Below are 17789 nucleotides of genomic sequence, written 5' to 3'. Positions count from 1 at the left end.
AATTTATTTCGTTCCACAGCAAATAGAACATTTACACAATTTAATATCAAAGTTTTTGATCATTTTTTCTCTCGAAAATACGGAACTATTTTAATAAATGTCTCCGACACCCTCATTTATTTATGTTTTCCATTTGAATTTGCTGCAAAATATCGAATATAAACTTACTTCTTTCTTAAAATATCATTTTTTTTCCATGTAGAAGTTTAGTAGCCCTGCTTTATTGAAGTTAGTTTTTCATAAAAAGAAGTTCAGTAGTAACTAAATTTTATATTTCCAAATATTGATCTTATCTAGAACAAATATAGACTTATATATTTTTCCTCCTGTTTTTATTTTAGTTCGGAAAGAAAATACTTTAAAATAATTAATACGTTTTGTTAAAATATTATAAGGTTGATAATATTTTCATGTGAATATTTTATATTATTATCCGAAAGCAAAAATTTCCCATTACAAAACGGAAATTGTTTGATTTGAATAGAATACCAAAGAGCAGCATCTCGAACAAATGATTCCAAGCGAAAATGTCAAGAGGAAAAGCAAGGAACAGGACGATTACAATAAAATACATTAATTTAATCTGAAAAGACTAATATTTTATTTTATTTTTTACCAATGAAAGATAAAGATCTATTTTATGAAATGATTAAATATTTCACGCAAACAATACATTTTATTTAAAAGATCAATTCGATGATACAAATCGTTGATATCAATGGTGTGAGACGTACTTAATCAAATACTGCGAGCGCATAACGAGTATGTTAGGCAGTGTACGAGGCTGCCCATCCCACTCGGGGTTCCCACGTCGCCTATTCTGACATCATAATACTTTGCTCTATTTGTCACACGACTACGAACCACTCCTGGCTATACATATAGTTTTAATGGAACTTCTAACACGGGATATTTCGTGGTAATTGTGGGTGGATACGGCTACTTCCTCTTTGCAGCACATTTTGACCTTGTCTTATCTGTAATTCGGTGTCCATTAAGCTATTTCCTGCGAAAAAATTGACCCCTTCCTTTAAAATTCTTGTTCGGAGATCTCTTCGCTAATGATTTTTTGGCTTAATGATTTAGCCAAAGTAAATGTATTAATCACGCCACCGCCAAGATTATAAAGTTAAGCCGCGGAGATTCTAAGTAGATCATCACGAAAAAATTATCTATGTAACGAAAAAAAATATTAAATGTATAAGAAAAGAAACCGATGTTACGGTCATAAATTATTTAAGGCATATACGAAAAAATCATTAAGTTACAACTGTTTGTAGTAGAGAGTTATTTTTATATTAGAATAAATTTGGAGATAAAATCACGCGATTTTCTGTTAGAAACCGTCGCTTTAAGACATCGACGATAAATATAACAGATAAGGGATAATTTTAGAATGAGAACGTCGTGCGATTGACCTGGAAGAGTTTTGACTCGATTCGCTCGATTAAAGATTCCGTAACACAATTAATTGGAAAATTTTACTTTAAATTACAAGCAAACTTGAAAGAAAAATTGATGTTAAACATTATACATTGATCTTATAAAAATTTTTATTCAAAAAGTTGTTACCTTTAACAATAGAGGCCATAGTGCGAAACAGGAAATTTTGTAAGGAATACACGTCGACTTCTGCAATTTGATTTCGTTTTTGAGAAAAAGATGGAAAAAAAATTTAAACTGTATCCGGAAAAAAGAAATGGAGAAGCAAAAATGTTACCACAAAATGTAATTGGATAAAAAAAAAGAAGAAAAAAAAAGAAAATGGCCCCCGTTGGGAACAACCAAAAAAAAAATAAACCCCGGCCCCGGGCAATTTTGGTTGGAAAAATAATAATAATATTTTTTTCAATCTTCTTCGACCAAGCGAAATCAGTTATTGGTTTTTATTTAAACGATTCGAAAATTCTTTTTTTCCTTTAAAAATATTAAAGAAAAGACAGCCGGTAACGAAAATACCAGTTAGAAACAACCGTTTTTTGCGATTTTATTTATTTATTTAATATTATATATAAATCATCGGAAAGTGATGTACCGCATAGGGGGGTAAACAGATTGTATCAGATTAGTTTCGCTCGAAAGGAACGGCTAATAATAGTGGTTAAATTGCGTTCGGTGACGGTATTTGACAAAATATAATTTGCAAAAATTAAGCGAACAGACGAGTGATAGGTAGAGAAAAACAAAATGGTGACGGGCATCTCTTCCTTCTTCCCGCTTCACCCGTTTAGGAAATGGAAGAGACCTCTGGGTCCGTCAGACACGACTTTACGGAGCATGCGCGTAGATGATAGCAAAGAAGGTGGAATCGCGAATCGATCGAACCTTGGAAGGTTCACTCGGACACTCGTGCAAGAAACGCAGTTGTAAGCTGACCATTGCCATTCAAACCACATGCATGTTGGCTTTCTTTGCTAATCTCCTCAGATACGTTATTTAGACGTACATGTGATACCATTTGTAGATACCATGTAGAAGCTGTGAGTTTGCATGTTTATTTATCTTGTTTATTTATGACGATTACTAGAATTTACGTCTGCCTAAATTATTTCGAGGATTTGGAAGATAATTCTGGTGTGTAAGTTGATGTTTATACTATTTTCGTCTATTATTTTTCCCGCATATGAGAATAAATTATTTGCTTTAGTAGAGAAAATATTATTACAGTAAAGAGAATTTCTTTCTTTCTTATCCTATTTTTATGGAATAAGTGAGAGGTATTTCGGCATATTCGTGAGAATTTTATGTGTAGACATAATAGTAATTTAATTTTAAATGTATTATTTAAAACAAAACACGTCTTTGATCTAAAATTGATTGTCGCGATCCTTATCGGATTATCGACTAGAATTTCTAAAAACGTTTCTTATAAATTAGCGAGTCTGCGTTAAATATAGAAATTATGTAATGTAGATAGGAGGATAAACTTTTTACTTGTTTCGACATCATAAAATACATATAAATTTTATGATTGTGGTAATTTGTCATTTATTATGTTTATATGCTATACAATATTTTATAGTTTAGTTCTTGATTATTTAAAATTTCTGTAAAAATGAAGCTTTGTTTGCGATTGAAACTGTCCTATTAAAAATATATATAAGTTTGAAAGAAGACGGACATGGTTACGTTCAATGATATCTACAGAAAATTTTAATGAGACAATAAAAGAGCTTTTTATATTATCGAACAATGACTTTTCGTCATCTATTGAACAGAAATCTCTGAATAAACGAGAGAAAAAAGTCATAAACATCACCTATGTGACGTCATTATCTCAGCTTTTTGACATCATCGAAGAAGAAATCTTCCCTCTAACGAGGCTACTTCATAAGCGATATTTCTCTGTAGACAAGAGCTTCAGCGTCTTATAGTCGAATTCTACATCCTTAGACATTCTACAGTCTAGCGCTATATAACAGATTTCGAAAATAAATTTTTCTTTTATCGTCAAAATAACTTATTTTTCATTAAAGTTGTTTTGTTTCTTGCGCCCTCCATATTTATTATTTAGAACTGTGTGTTTAATTATCTTTTTTAAATATTTCAATCAAAATTAACGTTTATATATAACTTTAAAATATATTATACAGTTTAATAAGTTATAATATTTATTTTCTTGAAACATTTTAAACTTAGGGCGGTAGAAAAACATACGAAGCACCTGTAAAGGTATCTTCCTCGCCGAACACGGTAGTCGTGCAGGAAACCGAGCTTTCTTTTAAACGGAAATACCCATTAAGCGAAACCTTTTTAGGCCACAATCATAAATATTATTTATTTAGTGACAAATTAGAGAGGAATTTAAATCGCGTATAAACATTTCTAGTCACGTTTAATTGTTTTAATATAGGAAGATTAATTTTTATAATTTATATCCTACGCTAATCCTTGTATAATTTTTGTAGAAACGTATCAACGGAATTAATAATAAATAAATGCATGGTTAATTATCTCTTGTTTACACAAATCAAGAGAATTCAATACTTATTTGAAACAAGTCGGATTTCTAAAAGTCGTTAGAACAGGCAATGATTGGGAATTTCTCCCTGCAAATTCTATTGATCAATTTTGAAGTGAACAATTTTACAAGTTATTATTTCCTACATGAACAGTAAATCAGCAAGTAATGGGAATGATTATATAATTTCATTCGTCAGTTGGTACGGAGTTCGATACACTTTGTTAACTCGACTGACGGTTGGGTGGATACCTGTATATAGCGCGCGCACTCCTGTCTAGGTGAATATTTAATATGCTTTTCGCTTCATCAGTGTTGCCGCCAATGGGAAAGATTCAATTTGTTAAAAGTCACTCCGACGGCAAAGTCGAGTTTAAATCAGTCAAATTTACGCTAATTTTCCTCCTTTTTTGGGCATTAAAATATATTCGCAACGTAAGCACCAATTTAGAGAAATTTTTAAACTTTGCAAGATCAAAATTTCATTTCGCTTGAAATATTTCTTAAAGGATAATCTTTGGGAGACAGAGATAATTTACAATGTGTAATTATAGCTCAAAGACATAAATCACTACCGGATGCTTCTTTAATGGAGATAATTCTTTTATTATATTTATTTTAATGTAATATACCGTAATTATTAAAAACGTGCAGATATTAAGGCAGCATTATCTTAATGTATTTAATATATATGATAAAATTATATTTTTCTTAGTGTTTTTTATTGAGTACATAAATCTGCACATTTTGCATTCGTTTCATAAGAGAATTTTGATTGCTTTTCAAAAAGTTTCGATATAAAAATACAAATTTTAATCATTCATTCATACAAATATCATTTTAATACTTCAAAAATTGCATCAAATTTTAATAATTACTTTTTTAATCTTTAAAATACAGCAAGTTATTCTTAATTTATGTTAATAGACGAAAGCAAAAATCGTTATTACGCAGCTATTTTAAAAATATGTTTTATAATTAGATATTCAAAAATAGTTAGCATTGTGACTATTTTGTAATGAGTTATTTAAAATAGGAAACTAAAGATAAAGGTGACAAGAACTTTTATCTTCACATCAGGAACAGGAATAGATCCTGAATTATGCAAGTGTTTTCGGAATACAAATGTATCTTTTATACACTATTTTTATATCTTTGATAGTAAAAATATATATATTACGTTGATAAAAATATCAAAGTAACCTTCCTATCTCAAAAATACTGATACAGAATGAATTTCAAAAATAGAATAAAAGCCGTTGACATGTACTTTTTGGAGACCAATGGTGAACCAGAGAGGTTTGTAGACACGTGCCAAACACGAATACTCAAGAGAAGTTTGGTATTCCATTGGGGAAGGAAGAACATAAATCACCGAATGTTATCTACGCTGCGAAGGCGTGCGGAATACAAACTGGGGGAAGGTATAGCTCATGATCAACCCCTCCCACTATTATACGCTGCCATGACGTCACTGCCGAGCTTAACTAATACATCTTTGTCTCTAACCTGGTCATTAATTTAGGTTGGGAGCAGTTTTCGAGATCCTCGAAGAGTAATCTTCGTGATAAGCATTATGGAGTGGACCGTACAAACTGTCTTTGTGTCTCTCCGTCGTGTAAGTTACTTGCTGTATACGACCCATCACGCACCCTTTAAAAAATATGTTAAAATATTCAAAATTTTAAATGATATCATCATTTAAAATTTACAAATTATACACGTTCTAAATACATTCCTACGTTTAAAGATATCGCTAGCTAGTTGCTACAATACAGTAGACTCGTATACATATTCAACAGACAACATTCAACAGCGCTATTTAAAACATGGAAAATTATATTTATTAAATTTTTTGGGAAATCTTTAAATATCTTAATTAAAGAAACGAAAATGTACAGATGATATGTTACAAGTACACATAATAATAGACAATTTTAAACTTTTAGGTATTACTGTAAAGTAATTGCCTTCTACATTCAACCTACTCGAATGAAACTTGGGATATTTGTGATATTTATCAATTTATTTTAAAAATTAGTACCGTAGATAAGGGTAAATTTCTTTAGTAAAAATTATGTATGTTATTTTGTGGATGTTTACATTTTATTATATGAAAAATTGAGATATTTTTTGCCTAATGAAATCTAAAAATGTAAAATTATAGACAATTATATTTAAGGACACAACGAAGTGAAATAAACATTTATATGACAATGGTTCTTATTAATTATTTTTATACATTTTAACTCAATAAATTATATATATATATATAATAGAAATTCAGATAAAATTTTCGATCAAAATGATTATTAAAACTTCCATTATCTTCATTTTGATTTCAGATTTCACTTTCAGTTAGACATTCTAAATCGGATTGGTTTCTGATGAAATTTCCTGTCTGTGATAGTATTGATATATTGTGTGCACGACATAACATTTTTGAAATGTGGCATGATGCCAGATCAAAGGATTTAAAAATCTAAAGCTTATCTAGAAAATAGCCAAAAACATTTGCCTGTTTTTCGTCAGCATCTTTGCATATTGGTTCGAATTCACAATCCTATTCACAAAATAGAGATTTTCATTCCCGTATATATTTAAACTGTTAAAAATAACAAAAACAAGATGTTTTTTCCAAACATAATGAAATACAAAATATTTTTATATTAGATTTTCTGTTTAAAGAAGTGTATTTAGAACCAAACAGATAGAATTTATTTTTTCACTGTATTAAAGCCTATTTTACATTTTCTTAGCTAATGGTCTTCTATATTTTACGTAAAAAATGCATAAATTTATATTTAATCGCATTTAATTCTTTTTTATACTTGTTCTTTTAAACTTTTTTATTTTCGAAGATGATATAGATATTTGAAAAAAAAAACATTTTTGTTTCACTTTCTATTCCAAACAATCGAAACCGAATTGTGTGAGCATTTGCTGACACAGAAGTTAATGCTTTCCATTCATTTTCTAGCATTTTGTCATGTTGCAGATCGATTGTTTTGGATCAGTCGGCGAAGAATACATCCTCGCCAGTGCTTGAAAGCCTAGCAGTATAGAAAGACCGACCACTACACCTCGGCCTTTCTATACTGCTTTTCTCCTTTGACCACTTCAAAGCACAAAATAGTTTATTGAACATATCCAGTTCTAAACTCCTTTTTCTTGCCGAAATACTTTCGTTATTTTAAAGAATGATTATAATCGTATCAAAGATTGTATAAGGAAAATCCATCGATCGTTCTTATTGTTCTTCTTTGATTTTCTTTGATTTTTACACGCATTAAAATATGAATAAATTCTCACAACTTTCTTTTAACGCTTAAAAAATTGATGGAATTTGAATTTNAGTCTACCGAGCTGTTAGGGTCATCGGCATTCCAAAATGATTTATATGTTAACCAAAGGTTGAATGTTGAAGTCAATAACAAAAAATCCCATCTCCTGTCTTTTTAAAAGAAAATGAATATAATAAGTAAACTTAAGTCTTAAACGAAACACTTAATTAAATGAGTTCCGCTTCGTTTGATCGAGTGAAAAAATTTGAGATAAATATTTGATCCGTTCTCTACTAAACGAATAACGTCGGTTCGTACGAGCACAGAAAAGCTTCTTATGAACTTGTATTCTACTTCACTCGGTTACTTTATTAGCATCGAATTTTTACTTGGAAAAATATTCTTCTTTTAAATTAAAAATATATAATTGAAGTAACACGAACTTTTCCAGCATATTTAATCTTTTAATTCTTCAAAATAAATATAAAAATTAATAGTTAAGAGTGTGTTTATCTCGCTCTGTAATTGTTTAGATTCGGAAGCGTAAAACCTAATAATAAAATAATCTTAAATTTTAAATCGCATTAAAGTAGTTAAAACAATTTTTAAAAAGTCTGTAAATACTTAAGATAAATTTAAAATAAATGAATGACCGAATGAATAATTCCTTTCAATTGGCGTTAATATTTTCGAAGGATGGAGTGAAATAAAAGAGTGGTGACCCAGACCAGTCACATTAGACAGCCTGTTTATTGAACTAATTCGGTGAAGGAAGCAATCATCTACTCTGTACTATACGCAGCGTAAGAGTCGTTAGTTCCTAACTATTGCTGGTCTGGGAGTTGTTGGACACTCACTATCCAGTTGTTAACGTTGTCCTCGTAGAACGATGACATGTCTTTGGATGCCAATACCCACTATATACAGTTAATTTGTCAAGATAATCTAAGTTCTAACTCTCTAATCTGGCATCTGACGTCACGGGACCTTATCGACTGTAACTCCTCTCGTTGACCTTTATTCTTTGGTAAGACGCTCGTTTAATCCTTATTATTTTTAATTGTTATTACCATCTTTATCGTAATTGGAAGCATTTTGTTTTAATTTAAAGAACTGTAAATTAATTCAATTTATTTTAAAATATTTGCGACGTTTTTTAATGACAATCGATTTAAAATTCTATATTTATTTTTCGTGTCGTCGATAGATTTAAAGTAGAAAATGATCTTTTATATCTTCTTAAATAAATAAATCTTCTCATTTATGTTTAGTTTAAAGTTTTTTTTCAATTTTTATAGCTTTTAAACCCATGTTATTGCATATAAAAATTTGCTGTGGGACGAAACATATAAAAAGGAATGACTACAAAATAAGGTCTGTATAAAAGTGAAGTGTTTGAGTTTGTCTATAAATATATAACTAGAAATCATAAAATTTCTTATATCTTGACTGTATTACTCAATATTTTGATAGAAAGCGAAATTGTCGTTGAGTTATTTAAAAAAAATAAAAAAATTTCTAGCATTCTGGTTGATTTAGCCCTGTGAGCAGCCAGCCAATTTTTGCGCTTCAAATACGAACAACTCCCCTCCGCAGTATATTACTTAATGTCGACCTAGCATCAATCACTCACTATGACAGCTCCTTCTTCCATCCAACTAGTATTGTTGTTTATAATAGGTCTGAACAGAGATGCGAAATTGCGGTTAATACAAGCAACTAACAAATAATGTTTCGAGAATGCTTTGGAGTGAAAAACATGTTTTTTTTTCTTTCTTTAATAACTGATGTAATTACAGTGAACTCAATCAGGAATATATTCCCCGAGGGGAAAGAAGGGGAGTACTCTTCAATTAACAATCACTATATAAAAGGCACAACCCTAGAGACAACAAAAACCAATGTGAAGATAACAGAGATAATGGCACAATTTCTTCTAAAAGGCGATTGAGTTGCTAAGTGAGATTATAATAATGAATGTAATGAACTGATAGATGTTAGAGAATGTTATGATAGTCTTTAAGACGATAAGCTGTATTTTACCAAATTCATTGTGATGACAGATTATTACGGGTTTATTTGATCTATTTATTATACGTAACAATAGCTATTAATAAGTCGATAAAATACGTCTTTATAAATTCGGCGCTGAATAACTAACACCTTTTAAAATTACCCTTCCGTATAAAGACGAAAATATCGAACTTGTCTGTTTGGTAGAAAACCTAATTAAGATCCTAATTAACCCGAAGTTGTATCCGATAAATCACTCAGAGAACGCGCTATCGACCAATATTTTTTAAAACAACTCTTCTTGGCCATTCACGTAGGTCACATCTCTAATCCTGGGAGACTAAAGAGTATTATGAGGAAATAGTGACTCCCCTTATTCCATCTGTCCCCCCGTTAGACCTAATTGTGGTCTTTTCGATCCTTTACACATGTAACATTAGACAGTAACGAGCTAACAGTGTTTTATACTCTGTCTATGGGGACTGTCTCCACATTACAGTTGGCCAACTCCTGGGGGCACTCGGGGATAATGCATTTTCTAATGGAAGGCCAATGGCTTTCTATTCTCTCTTACTCAGCTTGATATTTTTTTTTTTCGAATATTCTGACCCGTTATTGTTTTTATAAAATAAGAAAATTGAAAGAATGTATATATTTTTTTCCTATTTTTCTTCCAATAGTAAGATTCCTAGAATTTCTCCGAAATTTGAATAACATATACAGTTATTTACGGAAATATTGTCGAATTTCTTGCTGATTTTATTCTATCACATATAAATAATATTAACCTCGTCTTAAAATTTATCTTCACGTCATTGTAAACAACATAAAGCACTGTTGTTTATTTATAGTTCATAAGCTTGTATAGGAAATGGCATCACACAGGAAACATGTGAAGCCATTACATTTTTTTCGTAAACATTATATTCTATAAAATGAAAACATATGTTGCTATTTTTTGAATCAGAATAACATTCTCGAAAAATAATATTTAGAAAGAAAGGAAATATTTATGCTAATACAAGTAATAAAATATCGATTAATTGAAAATCATTTATTATTTTCATAAATTTGTCTGTTCTGTTAATATAAATTTAACTATAAAATACTTAATATTGTTGATATATTCGAACTGTCGTTTGTTAAATTAAAGAAGTGATGATCAAAATGGCGACGTGTTAGGTTTCTGTAATAACAGTGTTTCTTAAAATCCGTTTTTGAAATCAATCGAAACAGTTGTTACTGTTGCATTAAAAATAGATCACGTAACTATAACTCTTTCTTCCTTTAATGATAGTTGAACACTGTTTAATTGATTCTTTTGTCAATAGTTGAATTCGAGTAACTGGATTTTCTTTAATCAATACAACATTTTCTATAAATAAAATGAGATAAAGACGGAGAATTGAAAGTTTATCTACTAACATAAATATTTTGCAACCTTATATATACATTGCTGTGTACGTATGCGTAAAGTACATAAATATTTGCATTTAGTATTTTAATATATATAGGCCTACCCATAGTAAATATAATCATATAAAAATTAACTAAATTTTTAGATAAAAACACGAAAGTATACATCTATACAATATACAGGATAAACATTTTTGAAAATTTTTAAGATAGAGTTCAAGTGTTAAAAGTAATAAATGGAATACACGCCATAATTGGATTGGAAAAAAGACAGAGCTACAGATTTTTCTTTGCAAGTGTTGATTGCTTCTGAAATCTAACGATATTAGTTTCATTCATTTTTCTTTGAATTTAAGTGCATTGTCATTTATCTTAATTCAATTAGATTCATTTCAATTATAATCATCGGATCTTTTGAAATTATATTATCACGCGTATTGTTACATTAAAAGCAAATGCTACCTTGGCTATTGTAGATTTTTCTCTCAGACTCGCTTAATCGATAATATTTATGTCCGAGTTCAAACACTGTTAGATTTAAATTTATTTAATTAACATTCAACACACTGTTGATAATTAATCAGAGAGATAAGATAGTTGACAAAATTTATCTATGGACTATTCCTACGAGAAAAAGCTTTGCATCAGCTGAACGCATGGCTAAAAATGCAAATAAAATACATTCGGCGCGGTTTTTTTTGAATAAATCAATAATTTAAAAGTACCGAGAAAAATATTGTAAATATTTTATTCCATTCTATGTAATTTGGCTTTAAATAAATGTAAAATTTCCGGTTTGCACGATGAATAAAAAAAACTAGCCCATAGATTTAAAAATACCGTACAGAAACACGGATAAAATAAAATTAAGAAACTTTGATTAAAATTAACACTACTTTATTATATATAAATCCGAGGAGTGAAACAAATCCGACTAGATTTAGGGTGTAGCTAGTGATTAATGAAAAATACGTCAACGTAGGCACCGGGGTCAATTTAATCATCTCGAACGCTGCGACTCGATCGATTAAATTTTCTGATAATGCATACATTATTTTTAGTTCTCTATTGTTGTAGAATTAGCATCGGGAATGTTCTAGTAGCAACACAACACGAATGGTAGCGAAATGAAATCAGCAGTCGATGCACGTATTCTCTTAATCAGAAACCAAAGTGTCACCCGATCAACAAGAGAGTGCTGAACGAGCAAGACTAACAATGTCTCTCCATTAAGCAGCAAGTGCTGACTGAACTAGTTTTTCATTACCTCTGATTGCATTTCCTCTCCGATTGCCACCTTAGTTCAGACCGCCTTCTCAATGTCTCGTCTCTTTTTGTGTCTGTCCTATTTGGAGCCAATTGTCTTATTTGTCAATCAGGCGATTTCTGAGTCGTCGAAGAGAATCAATCACCTATTTTGGAATATAAGATAATTGATGGAATGATGACCAGCTGCCTCTCAGTCCGCTTGTGCCAGATGTGCTCGAGGATATCGTTGCTTCCGTTTACACTGCAGGAAATGGGTATTGCTGGAAATGACGAATGATGTACCACTTGTGTAAATTTCCTCTTTCGTTCATTCCCTTAAATCGAATGGAATTTTCCTCTTCTAACGCGTACTTAATTAAAAAATAAATAAATGAATTAAGAACGCTCGAGACCTTTTCAGAAGTTTAACAAATTTTTATTAATTTTTATGATTTGCAACGATTTTTAATGCTTAAGACAGTAGGCAACGACTCGGTCGAAACATTTTTTTTTTAAATCATAATCCTTGATTATTAATTTTTTTTTAAATTTCGAAATGTCTCCTGTTTTCAATGAAAAAACGACCGTTAATTCTTTTTTCGACCGAAGGATTTGAAGGGGGAAAAAATAAAATAAAATTACAAACCAATTACCGCGTTTCGGTGGCTGTACCCAACTTAAAAAAAAGACTAATGGATTTTAAACTTTATGTAGATGATAAAAAATATTAGTCTCTTCTAGGGAATAAATTTGCTTACAGACATTATAAAATTAAATAAGCTAAGGAGATCAGAAGTTTATTTCACTTTTTTCCAACCTGAAGCGAATTTACATTTTTCTTAAGGATAACTCGTTTGCGGCTATGATAAATTGTACTGAAGGAGATTATTTAAAATTTGTTGATTTATAAAATATTTCGATTTATAAGAAACTTCAACGCTTTACAAAAAAATTTAATCGATGAAATTTAGTCTGTAAATGAAATAATATTTTAAAATGTTAAGCTAAAATCTATAATTTTAATGTTATTTATATTCCTAATCTATTCATTTATATTCATAGGAATTAATAAAATTAACTCGATTATATTTAAACTGGTCTTGGATATTATAATTTAGTCATAACTTTTTGCATCGATCGAAGTTTTTTCTTTCGAAATAAAATAAAACATAAAGAAATCAAACCGCTGTCCATCAAAACGAAAATGTCGTAGGGTGCTTCTGGCTGATTTTGCTGCGTCGATTTACTGTCAAAAAATATCCACTCGTGTTCTTATCTAAAGAGATTGAATCTAAAGTGCAATCACCAACAGTTTTCATCATTTTATAAGGTAAAAAACGACTTAGGAGGCGAGAAAGACAAAATAAAAATACTTCTTTAACTTGATTATCATTATATTGATTAGTTAAAGAATAACTCCTATTAAATTATTAATAAAAGGTATCTTCATCGAGTTGTTTTTAATTTAACGGTGGGTTTGATGAATTCTTTTACTTAAAAATTGCGGTCGAACTAATTTTGTAGTTTTCAATTTAAAATATTAAAATAACTGGTGAACAAAATAACCAAAAACGTTTATTTGGAGATAGAGATTGCATCTCTCTCGAGTGCAATTATTACAGAAACTAAGTTGATCCTTTCTCTCATAAACTAAAGTATAACGTTTCATAATCTGTTATTAACTATAGAATTTCACGAAAGACAAAACTAATGTAAAGATCGCCAACATCCAATTTTACAATAACAATTATAATCCTTGTCTTTCAATCAAAAATAGTAAAAAACTATTGACTTTCTAGTCTAAAATTCCATGAAGTTTATATAATATCGTCGTTGCAATTTTTAAGATAAAAAAAAATCAAATCAATATAGAAGATTTCATGTAAGAAACTATAAGATATATAGTAATAATAAAATATTATCATTTTTATTGATAATTTTTTTGGTAAATTATTAATATATATCAACTAACAATCCATTTTTATGGTGATTTACTTTGAATGTTCTTTTTCTTAAGAGAACGTGTGGAAATTTCATTTAAGTGACACGTTCCTTAGAAATGTCTCTTAATGACAACTAGAAAAGGTGTTATCGTTGACTCCTCTGAGATATATTACTTCTTTTTGCCGTTCTTGCGTGCTTTCTTATTGCCGTGTCCTCGGTGTCACCGATAAGTTGTAATGATGTCTTCGAGCTAAAGACGGAGCTCGAAAGTATTAACGTGTCAAATTTTAGTAATCGGAGAAAATAAGTTAGACGTTATTAATTTTCCTTCCTATGATAAGTTTAATTAGCCAAAGAAAAATTGATATCGATATAAGAAACGATCAAAATATGTGTTTTTCTAAACGCCGATTTATAATCTGCTCCTCTTTTTAGAGTAGATGCAAAGAAAAAAATCGTTCCGCTGATAAAAATTCTAAATCCTTTAATGTTCCATATGAATCCGTAGTAAAGGAAAGAATTTACAACGCTGAAAAAATTTACTCTCGCGTCGCATCGATCGGTAGCAGGATGCATTTTGTGAATGGTTCCTTTTCGATATTTGTTGTCTAAAGAAAAAGTGGAGTAAAATTGGTGAATTGAAAAGAAATAGGAAAAAAACCACCTGCGATATCAACATGTGTCCTCTGGCAGACGCATAAAGACAAAGAAAGGAGGATTTTCTATCTTGCATCGATGTATCTGCAACTCGGACTCCCGGACACCATTCGGTCTTTTACTAAACCGTTCTGTACTGGAGACTGCAAATGGCCTCATCTATCATCTCGGGTATATCAAGGTGTCAGCATGACCCGAATGTCTCAGCTACGTAAACAGTTCTTCGATAGATGGTGAGGTCGAGTTTTCAATCAGATTTCTTTCTTTTCCCCAAAAACAAATTTCTCGGAGTGATGAATCGATGCGAGCAACACAACGTTAACGTAATTTTTCTTTAACTTATCTCCATAATTTCTTTTTTATATATTGACTCTTTCTTTCCGAGTGATTTAAACTTATTTAAAAGATAAAAAAATAAGGCGACGAAACATAATTTATTTGGCTTTGTACTTTGTTTAACCAACCAGACAGATCGAAATTATATAAACATAGTACCGGGTCGTCGTAAAATGGAATATTTTGCCGAAATTATAGTTTATTTAAACTTCTATATATTTCCAGCATAATTCTGTCAAGAGTTGTGTTCAGGAATCCATTGCTCTCATAACCGAGGATACCTAACCTAATTATGGTGAGTGGCGAGATTATGAAAGTCTGAAGCACTCAACCCAATGATTTATTCTGCATACTATAGTGAAGACAAGAATATATGATTTGGAGATAAATGAAGTTGGCTTACAGTGCCATGTACATTGATAATTGACTCGACAAACCGGAGAATTAGGCGCTTTCTAAAGAAAACCTCGAAATAATTAAAATGCAAAATATAGCAATTTAAAAAAAATATTAATAATTTATTCTCGAGTATGAGTTTTCAAGATATGAAAAAGACGTTTTATTTTTTAAATTTCCTGCGAAAATTTCCAGAATATTGTTTATTTTTTTTCAAAAAAGATAATATTGAAAGAGATACTTTGCATTCGGTATAGTTTCCATTGAATATATTGATATGCAAAAATAAAAGCACTTGAATGTCCTTTTAGACTAAAATGAAATCTTGAAAAACAAATTCAAAACTTGACTCTTCTGAATTATAAATTATATTTCTTTTCAACGATATTTCAAAAAAAAAAAAAATGAATATTTTCAACTTTAAAACTTTTTCATAAATGAATTTATGATAAGAATTTGGACGAAATTTTTCAACTTAGTAATATTAATTATTATAACAATTGTCATTTTAATTAGTCTAGCATAAATTTTCAATCCTGACAACATAATTGCATCCATGAGTCAGTTTATTAAAAGCTGAATACCAAAGATAAATTATGAATTTAGTTTATCTAGAAATAAAAAAATACGACAAGTTTACTCGGTTAATTGCTGTGGTGTCATTTAATGAGAAGATAGCTGTCTTGAACTTTATTATTGTTGACAAGTTAACCAGTTTTAGTACTGAGAAGTCTACCGAGCTGTTAGGGTCATCGGCATTCCAAAATGATTTATATGTTAACCAAAGGTTGAATGTTGAAGTCAATAACAAAAAATCCCATCTCCTGTCTTTTTAAAAGAAAATGAATATAATAAGTAAACTTAAGTCTTAAACGAAACACTTAATTAAATGAGTTCCGCTTCGTTTGATCGAGTGAAAAAATTTGAGATAAATATTTGATCCGTTCTCTACTAAACGAATAACGTCGGTTCGTACGAGCACAGAAAAGCTTCTTATGAACTTGTATTCTACTTCACTCGGTTACTTTATTAGCATCGAATTTTTACTTGGAAAAATATTCTTCTTTTAAATTAAAAATATATAATTGAAGTAACACGAACTTTTCCAGCATATTTAATCTTTTAATTCTTCAAAATAAATATAAAAATTAATAGTTAAGAGTGTGTTTATCTCGCTCTGTAATTGTTTAGATTCGGAAGCGTAAAACCTAATAATAAAATAATCTTAAATTTTAAATCGCATTAAAGTAGTTAAAACAATTTTTAAAAAGTCTGTAAATACTTAAGATAAATTTAAAATAAATGAATGACCGAATGAATAATTCCTTTCAATTGGCGTTAATATTTTCGAAGGATGGAGTGAAATAAAAGAGTGGTGACCCAGACCAGTCACATTAGACAGCCTGTTTATTGAACTAATTCGGTGAAGGAAGCAATCATCTACTCTGTACTATACGCAGCGTAAGAGTCGTTAGTTCCTAACTATTGCTGGTCTGGGAGTTGTTGGACACTCACTATCCAGTTGTTAACGTTGTCCTCGTAGAACGATGACATGTCTTTGGATGCCAATACCCACTATATACAGTTAATTTGTCAAGATAATCTAAGTTCTAACTCTCTAATCTGGCATCTGACGTCACGGGACCTTATCGACTGTAACTCCTCTCGTTGACCTTTATTCTTTGGTAAGACGCTCGTTTAATCCTTATTATTTTTAATTGTTATTACCATCTTTATCGTAATTGGAAGCATTTTGTTTTAATTTAAAGAACTGTAAATTAATTCAATTTATTTTAAAATATTTGCGACGTTTTTTAATGACAATCGATTTAAAATTCTATATTTATTTTTCGTGTCGTCGATAGATTTAAAGTAGAAAATGATCTTTTATATCTTCTTAAATAAATAAATCTTCTCATTTATGTTTAGTTTAAAGTTTTTTTTTCAATGTATATCCTAATTATCGAGTATTAAGAGCGTAGAATTCTCGCGAGAGCACGATAGGAATTTCCTGGAGAAGATTGAGGCAGAGAACAAACTTTAGCTTTTCTGGGCAGCGCGAATCGAGATGAGAAGTTATCGATATGAGACTGTTCCTTTTGCCCCAATAGACAAACAGGCAGAAAAGAAGAGGGCAAGCAATCAGACACGTAGTCGCAAAGGGACTGAGGTCAATCCGAACGAAGAACGCTTTGGTAATGTGATATGTTCATCTGTCCTCTGGTCTTGTCCAGTGGGGGACTTGTCTTTCCGTTGTGCAATGCTTTTCCCCGTCTCTCTTTAATCTTTGGAAGTCGCCGGGGAAATACGATTCTAGAAGAGAAACGCCATCCAGAGTAGCACAATCCCTACTTTTCTAACTCTCAGTCAACACAAACGTCTCTTACGATTTTTGCTCGAAAATTTGCGTTTCGGATTTTCGAGTATCAAATAATTTGAATGAAATAGCATTGAAAAAATGAAATCTATCAAGACGGTTTTTAAAGAGAAATATGCGACTTGATTTATTTTTTCCTCCCTCGGTGATTTCCTTG

The 17789-nt window shown here is 30.4% G+C and overlaps 1 protein-coding gene across 5 annotated transcripts in view; it reads left to right on the top strand.

Moving 5' to 3' along the window:
* Window positions 1-2315: 2315 nt before the first annotated feature.
* The window catches only part of LOC111629896 (teneurin-m-like), a 174156-nt gene continuing 158682 nt past the window's right edge, over window positions 2316-17789 (top strand). For 3 of the 5 annotated variants that reach the window (XM_023373877.1, XM_023373871.1, XM_023373828.1), the window contains exon 1: window positions 2316-2578. The gene's annotated coding sequence lies outside the window, so the exon portion shown is untranslated. The remainder of the gene's footprint in view (window positions 2579-17789) is intronic. The other 2 variants (XM_023373845.1, XM_023373863.1) reach the window with 2 other exon arrangements.

This window comes from Centruroides sculpturatus, unplaced genomic scaffold (assembly GCF_000671375.1).
Source record: "Centruroides sculpturatus isolate CEXI.00-Female unplaced genomic scaffold, Cexi_2.0 scaffold68, whole genome shotgun sequence".
Lineage (NCBI taxonomy): Eukaryota > Metazoa > Arthropoda > Arachnida > Scorpiones > Buthidae > Centruroides > Centruroides sculpturatus.
This window is presented reverse-complemented; position numbering and strand designations above follow the sequence as displayed.